At 42.7% G+C, this 15599-nt stretch overlaps 1 non-coding gene across 1 annotated transcript; it reads left to right on the top strand.

Moving 5' to 3' along the window:
* The first annotated feature begins 814 nt into the window (after positions 1–814).
* Positions 815–921, top strand: LOC123458943. Its single transcript, XR_006635877.1, has one exon. It is a non-coding gene; the product is annotated as a U6 spliceosomal RNA (small nuclear RNA).
* The last annotated feature ends 14678 nt before the right edge of the window (positions 922–15599 follow it).

The following is a 15599-nucleotide window of genomic DNA, read 5'->3' as shown; positions in this document are numbered from 1 at the left end:
TCCGCTGATCAACTCAGAGCAGCTGTGAGTTCCTGCACAACACTGAGCGTGTCAGCGTTCCATCGTGGGTGCGGGGCAAGGAGGGGGTCCTCATGAGGCCCAACCCTCTCAGAGGGGCTATTAACAGTCGATGGTTTCCATGGGAAAGGCAGTTATGTTCTTCCATAATGTAAGTTGTCCATGCTCCAGTAAATAACCTTTCACCCATAGTCATGAAAACAACCCTAACTAAACTCAATGGGGAAAAAAAAAAAAGAGTCATAAAGGTAGAAAAGGGGACTAGTTGGTAAAAAGGAAAGGGAAAAGAAGGAGTTAGTAAGAGTGGGAGGGAGATAAGAGAGAGTAGTGGGAATGACTATGATCAAAGTACATTATGTGCATGCTAGGGGGATCGCTGCAAGTTCAAGGCCACCCTGGGACTGCGGAATGAATTCCAGGTCAGCCTGGGCTAGAGCGAGACCCCACCTACCTCGGAGAAAGAAAGAAAGAAAGAAAGAAAGAAAGAAAGAAAGAAAGAAAGGAAGGAAGGAAGGAAGGAAGGAAGGAAGGAAGGAAGGAAGGAAGGAAGGAAGGAAGGAAGGAAGGAAGGAAGGAAGGAAGGGAGAAAGAGGAAGGGAAGGGAAGGGAAGGGAAGGGAAGGGAAGGGAAGGGAAGGGAAGGGAAGGGAAGGGAAGGGAAGGGAAGGGAAGGGAAGGGAAGGGAAGGGGGGAAGGGAAGGAAGGAAGGAAAGAAGGAAGGAAGGAAGGAAGGAAGGAAGGAAGGAAGGAAGGAAGGAAGGAAGAAAGAAAGAAGGAAAGAAAGAAAGAAAGAAAGAGTGCTCGCTTCGGCAGCACATATACTAAAATTGGAACGATACAGAGAAGATTAGCATGGCCCCTGCGCAAGGATGACACGCAAATACGTGAAGCGTTCCATAATATTTATAAAACTAAAAAAAAAAAAGAAAGAAAGAAAGAAAGAAAAGAAAAGAAAGAAAAGTATGAAATGGAAAAACAAGCCAGGCCAACTTGTCACTTGAGTTCCATTCTTTAATATGTTGAGTCAAGTTGATCTGTCAGTTTTTATTTGACATCTTGTGTTTGTATGTCTAACAATCTGAGAGACTGTATCAGACCACAGCTGGTTAAACTTTGCTGGACCAGAATTCTCTCTATCCAAGATTTGCTTGGGCTGGAGAGATGGCTTAATGGTTAAGGTACTTGCCTGCAAAGTCAAATGACCCAGGTTCGATTCCCCAGGACCCATGTAAGCATGTGCACATGGTGGCATATGCATCTGGGGTACATTTGCAGTGGCTAAAGGCCCTGGTGTGTCCAATCTCTCTCTCTCTCTCTTTCAAACAAATATAATAAAGTTTTTTTGTTTGTTTGTTTTTAATTTTTATTAACATTTTCCATGATTATAAAATATATCCCATGGTAATTCCCTCCCTCCCCACCCCCACACTTTCCCATTTGAAATTCCATTCTCCATCATATTACCTCCCCATTACAATCATTGTAATTACATATATACAATATCAACCTATTAAGTATCCTCCTCCCTTCCTTTCTCCACCCTTTATGTCTCCTTTTCAACTTACTGGCCTCTGCTACTAAGTATTTTCATTCTCACACAGAAGCCCAGTCATCTGTAGCTAGGATCCACATATGAGAGAGAACATGTGGCGCTTGGCTTTCTGGGCCTGGGTTACCTGACTTAGTATAATACTTTCCAGGTCCATCCATTTTTCTGCAAATTTCATAACTTCATTTTTCTTTACCGCTGAGTAGAACTCCATTGTATAAATGTGCCACATCTTCATTATCCACTCATCTGTTGAGGGACATCTAGGCTGGTTCCATTTCCCAGCTATTATAAATTGAGCAGCAATAAACATGGTTGAGCATGTACTTCTAAGGAAATGAGATGAGTCCTTTGGATATATGCCTAGGAGTGCTATAGCTGGGTCATATGGTAGATCAATCTCTAGCTGTTTTAGGAACCTCCACACTGTTTTCCACAATGGCTGGACCAGATTACATTCCCACCAGCAGTGCAGAAGGGTTCCTTTTTTTCCACATCCCCGCCAACATTTATGATCATTTGTTTTCATGATGGTGGCCAATCTGACAGGAGTGAGATGGAATCTCAATGTAGTTTTAACCTGCATTTCCCTGATGACTAGTGATGTAGAACATTTTTTTAGATGCTTATATGCCATTCGTATTTCTTCCTTTGAGAACTCTCTATTTAGCTCCATAGCCCATTTTTTGATTGGCTTGTTTGATTCCTTATTATTTAACTATAATAAAGTTTTTTTAAAAATTTAAAAAGATTCTCTGGTACCAGCTGACTTCTTAGGTCATTTCATTTTATTACATGTTTTCCATTATACATATTATATATGTTTAAAGCTCAATAAAATGGATTTCCTCAATAAAGGAATAAAAGGCTCACACCTGTAATTCAGCAGTTGCAAGATAGAAGCAGGAGTTGAAGGTTATCCTTGTTTACATAGCAAATTAAAGGCCAGAGACCCTGTTTAAAAAAAAAATTGTTTTGTTTTGTTGAGAATCACATGGTCAAGTTTATGACAGCAGCAGTTGTCATAATTTTCTGTACTTGTTATTTTCACATTGCTGGGACAAAATACTCAACCAGAAGTAGCTTATGGGGAAGAAAGGGGGGGTGTATTTTCAGTTTACAGCTCCAGAGGGTAGAGTCCACTGGGGCAGGGAAAGAGGACAGGAGCAGGAAGCCGGCATCAGCTCAACAGGGAGGAAGCAGAGCGAGATGAACACGCTGCTCTCTCTCTTCCTCTACGTTCACTGTGTCTCAGCACATGGAGTGTGCCTCCCACAGTTAAGAGTTTGTCCTTTGGCTGCTGTGCAGGAGAAAGAGAACTAGGACTGAGGGACTCAATCTAATCTAGAAAACCCCTCACAGACATTCCCACATTTGTTTCCATGGTGATTCTAAATGCTGTCAAATTGATAACCAGAGATTAATTATCATGTAGGTGTAGCCATAGAGATGGAGAAAACTGGGGGGATGTTAGTCCTTCAGGTAGCATGCTAGAAATTGCTGATACACAGGGATCAAGAAATGTCGGGTGTGGTAGCGTGGACTAGAGTGAGACCTTACCTAGAAAAACGAAACAAACAAAAAAAGACCCCATCCCACCTGCTTCCTTCTTTGGGAAGGAGCCTTTTTTTTTTTTAATTTTTATTTATTTATTTATTTGAGAGTGACAGACAGAGAGAAAGACAGATAGAGGGAGAGAGAGAGAATGGGCGCGCCAGGGCTTCCAGCCTCTGCAAACGAACTCCAGACGCGTGCGCCCCCTTGTGCATCTGGCTAACATGGGACCTGGGGAACCGAGCCTCGAACCGGGGTCCTTAGGCTTCACAGGCAAGCGCTTAACCGCTAAGCCATCTCTCCAGCCCTGGGAGGAGCCTTTTAATCATGTGCCTAGCCTCTTTCTCTCTCTCTTTTTTAGTTTTTGTAGGTAAGGTTTCGCTCTAGCTCAGGCTGACCTGCCTCAAACTCACACCAGTCCTCCTACTTCTGCTTCCCAAGTGCTGGGATTAAAGACATATGCCACTACACCTAACCCAACTCTTTTTCCTTCCTTCCTCCCTCCCTTCCTTCCTTCCTCTCTCTCTCTCTCTCTTTCTTTGTCTCTTTCTCTCTCTCATTCTCTCTCTCTTTCTTTCTTTCTTTCTTTCTTTCTCTCTCTCTCTCTCTCTCTCTCTTTATTTTTTTCCTAGCTTCTTTCTCTAGAGGAGTCTGGTGGACTCCTTTAGTTTCTCCTGAGGAATCTTTCTCTAAAGGAATCTTTAGCCCAGGAATTTCATGTGATTAATGAGTCTAAGCATGATGCTGCCACATCCATCACCAGGAACTGGTCCAGTCGAGTGCATGCTTCCCTATTTGGCCAATGAGACTTGAGAAAAATGCATTATGGGCTTCTGAGAAAATTGTTTCACTAATTAAAGGAAACACAAAGTGTACTAAAAAGGGACTATTTGGACTGGAGAGATGGCTCAGCAGTTAAAGGAACTTGCTTGCAAAGCCTGTAAGAGACCCTGGCATTCTCTCTCTCATACATATATACACATATACATATACATATACATATACATATATATATATACATACTAAAAATAAATAAGATATATATGTATTTTTTGAGGTGGAGTCTCACTCTAGTCTGGGCTGACCTGGAATTCACTATGTAGCCTCAGGGTAGCCTTGAACTTGCAGCAATCCTCCTACCTCTGCCTCCGAGTGCTGGGATTAAAGGCGTGCACCACCATGCCCAGTTCAAGACATTTTTGTTTATTTATTTGCAAGCAGAGGAAATGATATATAGAGACACAGAGAATGAGCACACCAGGGCCTCTAGCCACTGCAAATGAACTCCAGGCGTATGTACCACTTTGTGCTTCTGGGTTAACATGGGTACTGGGGAATCAAATTCTGGTTGTTGGGCTTTGCAGGCAAGTACTCTAACCACTAAGGTTATCTTTCCAGCCCTAAAATTGTTTTTATTATTTTTTAAAATTTATTTGAGAGACTGATAAGGAGAGAGAAAGAGGCAGATAGAGAATGGGCATGTCAGGGCCACCAAGCACTGTAAATAAACTCCAGATGCATGCTCCCCCTTGTGCATCTGGCTTACATGGGTCCTGGGGAGTTGAACCTGGTCCTTTAGCTTTGCAGGCAAATGCCTTAGCCACTAAGCAATCCAGCCCCATAAAATACTTTTAAAAGGGACTATTCTTCCAAAAATACTTTGCACATAAAGCTAATTATAGATGGATGGATAGATAAATAGACAGATATTAGACGATTGATAGATGACAGATAGATAGATAGATAGATAGATAGATAGATAGATAGATAGATAGATAGATGATAGATGGACGGATGTTAGATAGATTGATAGATGTTGGATAGATAACAGATGGATGAATGTTAGATGATAGATAGACAGACAGACAGACAGACAGACAGATAGTTGCTGGGAATCAAAATCAGGACCTCATGCATCCCAGGAAGGCACTCTACTACCACTAAGCTTCATTCCCAATACTTGGTTTCATTTCTTTTCTTTTCCTTTTTGTTTCGTTTTATGGAAGGGTCTCATTCCAGCCCAGGCAGGCCTTGAGCTCATAGCAGTCCTACCTGAGCCTCCCGGTGCCAGGATTCCCCACACCCAGATTTGTTTTGAAACAAGGGTGCTTACTCTGCAGTGGAAGGTAACCTGGAATGCTGGCCTCAAACTGAAAATAACCCTCTTGCCTGAGTTTCTCCCAAGGGCCTGCGATGAGAGATGTGAGCTACCACACTGGGCTATTGCTTTTAACATTTCCTTTTTGGAAGGATAAATGTTATGAGACCTAATTTTTCCATATAGCTACTAGTTTTCTTACTTTGCTTTATGCACTAGATCTGAGAGGCTACCTTTGCAGATGACAGGCTCATGCATGTGCTTTGTGTTGTTATTACTGCATTTGCCCGCTCCTGTTCTCCCATACTTTTTAAGATTTTTATTTCTTCCTTTCCTTCCTTCTTTTTTTCCTTCCTTCCTTCTTCCTTCCTTCCTTCCTTCCTTCTTTCTTTCTTCCTTCCTTCTTCTTTCTTTCCTTCCTTTTTTCTTTCTTCCTTCTTTTCTTTCCTTCCTTCCTTCTTTTCTTCTTTCTTTCCTTCCTTCTTTCTTTCTTCCTTCCTTTTTTTTCTTCTTTCCTTCCTTCCTTCTTTTCTTTTTTCCTTCCTTCCTTCTTTTCTTCCTTCCTTCTTTTCTTTTTTCCTTCCTTCCTTCCTTCCTTCCTTCCTTCCTTCCTTCCTTCCTTCCTTCCTTCCTTCCTTTCTTTCTTTCTTTCTTTCTTTCTTTCTTTCTTTCTTTCTTTCTTTCCTAGAGAGATAATGGGTGTGCCAATCCTCCTACCTCTGCAAATGAACTTCAGATGCATGTGCCACTTTATGCATCCAGCTTTACATGGGTACTAGAAAGCTGAACCCAGATCTGCAGGCTTTGCAAATAAGTGCCTTTACCAATGAGCCATCATCACCCCACTCCCTCCCACACTTTTTTGGTGAGAGGTTTCTTGAACCTTAAGATGAAAATCAAAACTTTGGGTGAAGCAGGGGTGGTGGCTCATGCCTTTAATCCCAGCACTTTGGAGGCAGAGATAGAAGGATTGCCATGAGTTTGAGGCTACCCTGAGACCACACAGTGAATTCCAGGTCAGGCTGGGCTAGAGCAAGACCCTACCAAAAGAAAAAAAAAAAAAAAAGGTCATGGTGTCTCATGCCTTTAATCCCAGCACTTGGGAGGCTGAGGTAGAAGGATCACTGTGAGTTCAAGGCAGCCTGTGACTGCAGAATGAGTTCCAGGTCAGCATGGGCTAGAGTGAGACCCCGCCTTGAAACAAAAAAATGAAAACCCCAAACTTCACCTTGATAAGTAAAAAACTACTGAATGCCGGGTGTGGTGACGCATGCTTTTAATCCCAGCACTCGGGAGGCAGAGGTAGGAGGATTGCGTGAGTTTGAAGCCACCCTGAGACTACATAGTGAATTCCAGGTCAACCTAGGCCAGAGTGAGAGCCTACTTTGAAAACCCAATCACCCCCCAACCAAAAGAAAAAAAAAATAGAAAAGTAAAAAGAAAAAAGAGAACTACTAAATGATGCTGACTTTGTGCAGATTGTCACCAGTCATTTTACTGTTTGTTTTCTTTTTTTAATGTGTATCTTTTTTTTTAATTTTTATTAACATTTTCCATGATTATAAAAAAATATCCCATGGTAATTCCCTCTCTCCCCCCTGACACTTTCCCCTTTGAGATTCCATTCTCCATCATATTACCTTCCCATCTCAATCATTGTTTACTGTTTGTTTTCAAAGGCTTGAACTACTACAAGACCAACAGTACAACAATTTATTTATCTTATATTTTATTTATTTATTTGCAAGCAGAGAGAGAGAGAGAGAAGAAAGACAAAGAGAGGGAATAGGCAGGCCAGGGCCTGTAGCCACTGCAAATGAACTCCAGACATATGCACCCTTTGTGCATCTGGCTTACATGGGTCCTGGGGAGTTGAACCTGGTCCTTTGGCTTTGCAGGGAAGCACCTTAACCTGTAAGCCATCTCTCCAGCCCAGTAAAACAATTGTTTTTTTTTTTTGTTTGTTTGTTTTCTGAGGTAAAGCTCAGGCTGACCTGGAATTCACTATGTAATCTCAGGGTGGCCTTGAACTCATGGCAATCCTCCTGATCCTTCTATCTCTGCCCCCCCAACACCAGTGCTGGGATTAAAGGCATGCATTACCACGCCCAGCTTCCAGTTCAAGAACTTAAATAGAATTGTTTAAATGTGGCAATTTGTAATGATGAAAAATAATTTTTAAACTAAGCCTGGTGTGGTGGCACATGCCTTTAATTTAATCCCAGAACTCAGGAGGCAGAGGTAGGTGTATCACTGTGAGTTTGAGGCCACCCTGAGACTATATAGTGAATTCCAGGTCAGCCTGGGCTAGATAGTGAGACCCTACCTCAAAAAACAAAATAAATAAATAAACAAACAAATCACTGCCAGCCACCCTATTGGTCACTGAGGCATTCCAGTATGTCCTCATGTGAAGCTAGCAGGGTAGTCCCTCCCATTGCTCTTTTCCCCTCATTATTTTCCTGGCCATTTTATTTTTCCATTTGACTTGTTCTGATTTGTTTTTGTGACAGTGCTAGCTCTTGAACCCAGGACCTCACACATACTACTAAGTACTCTACTACTGAGATTATCCCTGCTTGATCAGGTTTTCTTTTCTTTTGTTTTTTTTCTTTTGTTTTTTAAATAATTTTATTCATTTGAGACAGAGAGGGATAGAGAGGAAGAGGCAGACAAAGAGAGAAAGCTCGGTCGTGCAAGGGCTTCCTGCCCCTGTAAAGAAACTCCAGAAGCATATGCCACTTTGTGCATTTAGCTTTCCATGGGTAATGGAGAAGCAGACCCAGGCCATCAGGCTTTGTAATTAAGCCCCTAGGATCAGTTTTTCTATTAAAAATGTCTAAAGGTATTTACATTAGAATTGTGTTAAAATTATACCTAATAATTTTTTTAATTTTTTAAAATATTTTTATTTATTTGCAAGCCGTGAGGTAGAAGTAGAAAATGGACATGCAAGGACTTCTTGCCACAGCAAATGGACACCAGATGCATGTGATACTTTGTGTATCTGGTTTCATGTGGGTACTGGGGAATTGAGGCCAGGTTTTGCAAGCAAGCACCTTTAACTGCTCAGCTATCTCACCAGCCTGAATTTTAAAAAAAAATAATAATTTTTTTGTTTGTTTGTTTTTTTTTTTTTAAATTTTTATTTATTTATTTGAGATCGACAGACACAGAGAAAAAGACAGAGGGAGAGGGAGAGAATGGGTGCACCAGGGCTTCCAGCCTCTGCAAACGAACTCCAGACGCGTGCGCCCCCTTGTGCATCTGGCTAACGTGGGACCTGGGGAACCGAGCCTCGAACCAGGGTCCTTAGGCTTCACAGGCAAGCGCTTAACTGCTAAGCCATCTCTCCAGCCCTTTTGTTTGTTTTTTGAGGTAGGGTCTCACTCTAGCCCATGCTGACCTGGGACCTCAAGGTGTCCTTGAACTCACAGTGATACTCCTTCCTCTGTCTCCCAAGTTCTGGGATTAAAGACATGCACCACCACAGCCAGCTAAAATTACTTCACTGAGGCAGAAACAGACAGAGAGAAAATAGGCATACCAGGGCCTCTTACCACTGCAAGATCTACACATATGCACCACTTTGTGTGTCTGGCTTTTTTTAAAAATATTTTTAAAATTTTTTTGTTTATTTTTATTTATTTGACAGTGACAGACAGAGAGAGGAAGAGGCAGATAGAGAGACAGAGAGAGAATGGGTGCGCCAGGGCCTCCAGCCACTGCAAATGAACTCCAGACGCGTGCACCCCCGTGGGTCCTGGAGAACTGAGCCTCGAACCGCGGTCCGTAGGCTTCACAGGCAAGCGCTTAACCACTAAGCCATCTCTCCAGCCCTTGTCTGGCTTTTACATGGATATTGGGGAATTGAACCTGGGCTGGCTGGCAGGCTTTGCAAACATGCTTTTTAAAAACTGCTGAGCCATCTCCCAGCCCACCCCCTGCCATATTTTATTTATTTATTTTATTTTATTTGTTTCAAGGTAGGGTTTCACTCTAGCCCAGGCTGACCTGGGATTCACTATGTAATCTCAGGGTGGCCTCAAACTCATGGTGATCCTCTCGAGTGTTGAGATTAAAGGTGTGTACCACCACACCTGGTTTAAGGACTCCCATAGGTTTGACAGTGGCTATAATGGCTCATATAACTCTAGGAACACTTGCATACATTTACAGGATCACTGTCATGGGCATAGTAAAGGATATAAAAGAACACCTAGATTAAGAGTTACATTGTGTAAGGTTAATGGGAAGAGTAGGGAGCCTCCAAACAATCTAAGCACACTCCTCTCTGAGCACGGCTCACTAACCAGATCTCTGAACCACATGGCTGAGGGCTTTTATGGAGGCTGCATCATGCAGGCAGGATTGATTATTAACTTGACCGCTAGCTCCTCTCTTTTCCCCACACAAGGAGGCTAGAACTGGAAGTTCCAAGCTTTGGATCAAGGGTGTTTTTGACCAGTCCCAGATCTAAAGGCAACCCAGGAGGCTACCAAGAGTCACTTCAAAACAAAAGATGCTCCTGTGAGCAAGGAATTGGAAGGTATTTAGGAGTCCTGTGTCAGGAACAAGGGTCAAAGGCCAAATACAGCAAATATATGACAAAGGATACTCCTGTCAATCATGAAATTGCAAACACTTCAGAGGTTCTGTGTCAGGAACTGGAGACAGTTAAATTTTTCCTTACTTTGTCACAACTTACAATTTAACCTTCATTTGTAGATGTTATCATTACTATACAACATATTTCTAGAGATAGAATTGCTACTCAGTGGTTGTAAATTTTCATTGTGTCTGTAATTTTTCAGGTTTCATACAAAGCAAACTATGTAGTCTCATAAATTGTGGATGAGAGTATTAGAGTTATTACATTAAGAATAAAACCAGGGCTAGGGCTGGAGAGATGGCTCAGCAGTTAAAGCTGTTTGTTTGCAAAGCCCACTGGCCTGGGTTTGATTTCCCAATGTCCATGTAAAGCTGGATGCACAAGGTGGCCCATGTCTGTAATTTATTTGTAAGGCAAGAGGCCGTAGTACATCTATGCTTTTTCTCCTTCTATCCCTCTCAAACAAATAAGTATTTAAAAACAAAACTATATATATACACACACATATATGTATTTATATATGTATATATATTCTCTCTAAATATGTCTTATACACACTCAGTCTTTCAATATATGGTAGCATACACCAGTAACCCTAGTACACCAGAAACTGAGTACAATTTCAGACCAAACTGCATCACATAAAAAGTTTGAGACTACAGGGCTGGAGAAATGGCTTAGCGGTTAAGCGCTTGCCTGTGAAGCCTAAGGACCCCGGTTCGAGGCTCGGTTCCCCAGGTCCCACGTTAGCCAGATGCACAAGGGGGCGCATGCATCTGGAGTTCGTTTGCAGAGGCTGGAAGCCCTGGCGCGCCCATTCTCTCTCTCCCTCTATCTGTCTTTCTCTCTGTGTCTGTCGCTCTCAAATAAATAAATGAAAAAAAAAGTTTGAGACTACAAACTCACAGCAATCCTTGCTGGGATTAAAGTTGTACACCATCACACCCAAAATAAATAAAGTATCAAAATAAAACCAGCTGCAATAAAAAAAAAAGTTTGAGGGCTGGAGAGATGGCTTAGTGGTTAAGCGCTTGCCTATGAAGCCTAAGGACCCTGGTTCGAGGCTCGGTTCCCCAGGTCCCACGTTAGCCAGATGCACAAGGGGGCGCACGCGTCTGGAGTTCATTTGCAGAGGCTGGAAGCCCTGGAGCACCCATTCTCTCTCTCTCTTCCTCTATTTGTCTCTCTGTGTCTGTCGCTCTCAAATAAATAAATAAAAAATTTAAAAAAAAAAGTTTGAGACCAGCCTGCATTACATAAAGATTCTGTCTCAAAAAAAAAAAAGACTTGCTACTTGAATAGATGTGAGCCATCTTCCCAGCCTTGATAGGCAAATCATGATATCTCACATTTAATTTTTACTTATTCCATTAGTGAGAGCTTTTTTGGTCTATTACACATTGGAACTTAATTCTCAGTGTTTTCTTTTTCTTTTCTTTTCTTTTTTTTTTTTTTTTTTTTGAGGTAGGGTTTCACCCTAGCCCAGGCTGACTAGAATTCCCTATGGAATCTCAGAGTACCCTCGAACTCACGGTGATCCTCCTACTTCTGCCTCCAGAGTGCTGGGACTAAAGGCGTGCGCCACCACACCTGGCTAGTGTTTGCATTATTGTTTGCTTGTTTGTTGTGTCTGTGCTGCGTTCTAGAGTCTCCGGCATGATAGGCTAGTGCTCTACCACTGAGATAAATCCTCAGCCCCTATTGCTATTTTGATCTTCTTACTGTTTTGCTATCTCTATGAATTTTATATATTAAAGCTACTAGGTCTATTAAATCTTTGTTATATAGGACAAATGGCTTAAAATCAGGCATAGAAGCACATGTCTATAGTCCTAGCACTCAGAGAAGTTGAGGCAGAATGACTAAAAGTTCAAGACCAGTCTAGGCAACTTAGGTAGACTTTGTCTCAAAATATACAGTAACCACAGGGCTGGAGCTCGTGTCCAGTACTTGGGAACTGAAGGCAGAAGGATCAGAAATTCATGATCATCATCTACTCCACTGGGAGTTCAAGGCCAACCTGGGCTACATGAGAGCCTATCTCAAAAAAAAAAAAAAATGATTGGGGCTATAGCTCAGTGGTAGAATGCTTATGTGGTACACATGAGACCTTAGGTTCAATTACTAGAACAGAAAAAAGAAAAGAAGAAAAAAGAGAGATTAATTATATGCAACAAGCCATGTCATGAGTAATTATCATATACAAGTTGGTGTGTGTGTTTGTATTGTACTGTATTATTGAGGACTGAACCTAGGGCCTCACACATACGACTCATTCATTCTACACTGTGGCATATCCACAGCCCCTGTAATTGTTCTCTTGTTGTAACTTTAAAAGATGTACATAGATCTGGGCATGGTGGCAAATGTCTTTAATCCCGGCACTTGGGAGGCTGTGGTACGAGGATCACTGAGTTCATGGCCAGCCAGGGACAACACAGTGAGTTCCAGGTCAGCCTGGGCTACAGGGAGAATCTGCCTTAAAAAGAAAACCAAACAAACAAAAAATCACCAGAAGCTAGGAGTGGAGCAAATACCTGTAACCCCAGCCCTTGGGAGGCAGAGGATGTGATAATCTCTGTACATTCCAAACCAGCCAGGACTACATAGTGAAACTCAGTAATCCACAGTGATCCTCCTATCTCTGCCTCCCAAGTGCTGGGATTAAAGGCGAGTGACACCACACCCAGCACTTTTGATGATTTCTTAAATGCTCTATTTTGGACAGTGCTAAAGGATTGAACCCAGGGTATTACCCGTGCTAGACAAACTCCACCATATGGTTGGAGGTATAGACCCTTTCCTTTGTTAGTGCAGACTATTAGTTTAGATTGAGAAAGACCTCTAAGAGAGAAACTAGAAGTGAAGTTCATCCCATCTGAATATGAACAAATCAGTAGGTGGACTACTGAGGTCGTCCAGGCAAGAAATAATTGTGGCTTAGATTGGGATGGTGACAATGAAGGTTTTTAAAAATATTTATTTTTATCTATTTATCTGAGAGAGAGAAGTAAGTAGGGAGAGAGAGAGAGAGAGAGAATGTGTGCACCAGGGCTTCCAGCCACTGCAAACAAACTCCAGATGTGTGTGCCACCTTGTGCATCTATCTGGCTTACATGGGTTCGGGGGAAGCAAGGTCCTTTGGCTTTGCAGGCAAACGCCTTAGCTGCTAAGCCATCTCTCCAGCCCTGACAGTAAAGATTTTAAATAGAGTGGGGTAGATCAGTATATAATTGGGAAGTTGACTTAATGGTTGATTGATCTACTGATTATGAAGAAAAAAAGGAAGTGATGTTTCCTAGGTGTCTGGTTTTGTTATTGTTATTGTTGTCGTTTGGCTGGTTGGTTGGTCTTGCTCTAGCCCAGGCTGACCTGGGATTCACTATGAAGTCTCAGGGTGACCTTGAACTCACAGCAATCCTCCTCCCTCTGCCTCCCAAGGGCTGGGATCAAAGACATGTGTCATCCCATTTTTGCTTTGAGACAGAGCCTCACTAGGAAGCCTTGGCTGGCCTAGAACTTGTGGCAATCCTTCTGCCTGTACCTCTTGAGTGCTAAGATTCCAAGCATGAGGCACCACACCCAGCAGTTCCCTGGGACATTTGTATTTGTGTGTGTGTGCAGTCGTGTGTGCCATGGCACATAGGTAGAGGTCAGAGAACAACCTTGGGGTGTCAGTCTTGCCTTCCACTTTGTTTGAGAGGAGGTCTCTCTTGTTTTACCACTGGGAATGCCGGACTCAGTGGCCCTGGAGCTTTGAGATTCTCTTGTCTGCTTCCCATTGCCAAAGATGTTATGTGAACTACCTGTGTTCCACGTTTTGTGGGTTCTGGGGATCTGAACTCCAGTTGTGAGGTTTACAGAGCAAGTACTTTTTTTTTTTTTTTTTTTTTGTATTTCGAGGTAGGGTCTCACTCTGGTCCAGGATGACCTGGAATTAACTCTGTCATCTCAGGGTGGCCTTGAACTCATGACATCCTCCTACTTCTGCCTCCCAATAGAGCAAGTACTTTTAACCACTGAGACATCTCCTCAGCCCCTATTGTTGCATTTTTAAATTTTATTTATTTATTATTTATTTGAGAGAGAGAGAGGGAAAAAAAAGCAGGTAGAGAGAGAGAGGATGGAAACACCACGGCCTCTAACCACTGCAAATGAACTCCAGACGCATGTGCCACCTTGTGCATATGGCTTAGGTGGGTCCTGGGCAATTGAACCTGGGTCCTTTGGTTTTGCAGGGAAGTGCCCTAAAAAGCCATCTCTCTGGCCCTGTCATTGCACTTTTGAGACAGGGTCTATGTGGCCCAGATTAACTCTGAACTCTTGATCCTCCTGCCTCAGCTTCCTGCCACCACACACAGCCTGGCACTTAGATGTTTGACCAAAGCAGCTAGGAGCCGAAAACACATTTATTTCAGTTGAGGAATGTGAAAATCATTGAGAGGGTGCTTGAGGACGTGCTGTCACATACTTTCTGAATGATAGCCATTGCCACGTGATCCCTTTAAACACAGTTTGACACACCATTGGTCTGTATCATCGCACTGAGTCTTTCAGTCTTAGGCCCGCCCTGTTCTCATGTGCCTCCTGCTTTGTAGGAATGTCCTTCTAGTGTTTACATTTGTCTTGAGTGTGCCTTCTTTTCGTTGATGAGTGCTTCTCAGTGCTCATGGAGACTGGGGTTTTATTACCTGGGCAGTTCCGTGCTTCAGAATAGGTCTTCATGTCACTGGAAATGCATGAGTGTGGGAGAGGTGCTCCTCACTGCTCTCCGCTTCATCAGATTGTTGTAATGAGGGCCTGCAGGTACTACCCGAGGGGCCCGTGCTGGGAAGTCAGCCTTTTGTTTCAACACAGGGGGCATCGAAGGAGAAGCTAGCTTCAGAGTGCATGACCTGCAAATACCAGTTTGCAACCCATCAGGAAAACCAGTTGAGATTTTTCACTGTTGATGATGGGTTACTGTGCAGGACCGTGCCCAATGCAGTCAGTCTGCCTTGAGTGCCACAAACAAGCTGAGAGGACATCATCATTTCAAAACAGCAGAACCACACCAGAATGTCTACTCCAGAGAAAGAAAGGTCATTGTCTCCCTTCCCATCCCCCACCCCCCAATATAATCAGCTTGATGTCTATAAATGACCATGTTGCATTAATGACTCAGAAATGTCTCTGACTTCCTGCCCCAAAGACACATACGGAGCTATTTTTCTGAGAAAGAAAATGAGGGTGACTTGTGTGAGGCTACTCTGCTCATGTACCCTCTGAGCCCTTTCAGCGTGCGTCAATAAGGGGGAAAGGCTCATTAGAGTTAGAAATGTAATCTGTGGGCTTGGAACAGTTTTACTGGGCAAAACTAACTGATCTGTCTTGGGAAATAAGCAGTCTAGGAGTTTCAAAATCACATTTTCACTCATCTTCAATACTGTTTCACAACCAAAGGTCATACCTGTTTATCACCAAGGATATTTCCATCTGGCAAAAAAAAAAAAAAAAAAAAATTAGGATATTATGCTGTTCCCTCTTCCTGGAATGTCCTGTGTGCTCTATCTTCAAGGAGGCCATTTGGCAATGAGCCCAGATTCCCGGCCTTTGACCGGCCACCTAGGACTGCTACAAACTCCCAAGAGAACTACATAGGACAGTTCTGGCAAACAACTACTGTTTATTACACTGGGTTTTACAAACCCTGCTGGAGGGTGTGTCTGAATCACTTCAAAACAAAACAGAAAAAAAGAAAACAAAGAAAGGCAACTACAACAAACACGG

Source organism: Jaculus jaculus, chromosome 2, assembly GCF_020740685.1.
Source record: "Jaculus jaculus isolate mJacJac1 chromosome 2, mJacJac1.mat.Y.cur, whole genome shotgun sequence".
Taxonomy (NCBI): domain Eukaryota; kingdom Metazoa; phylum Chordata; class Mammalia; order Rodentia; family Dipodidae; genus Jaculus; species Jaculus jaculus.
The sequence above is the reverse complement of the archived record's forward strand: the minus strand, read 5'-3'. Positions and strand labels throughout refer to the sequence as shown.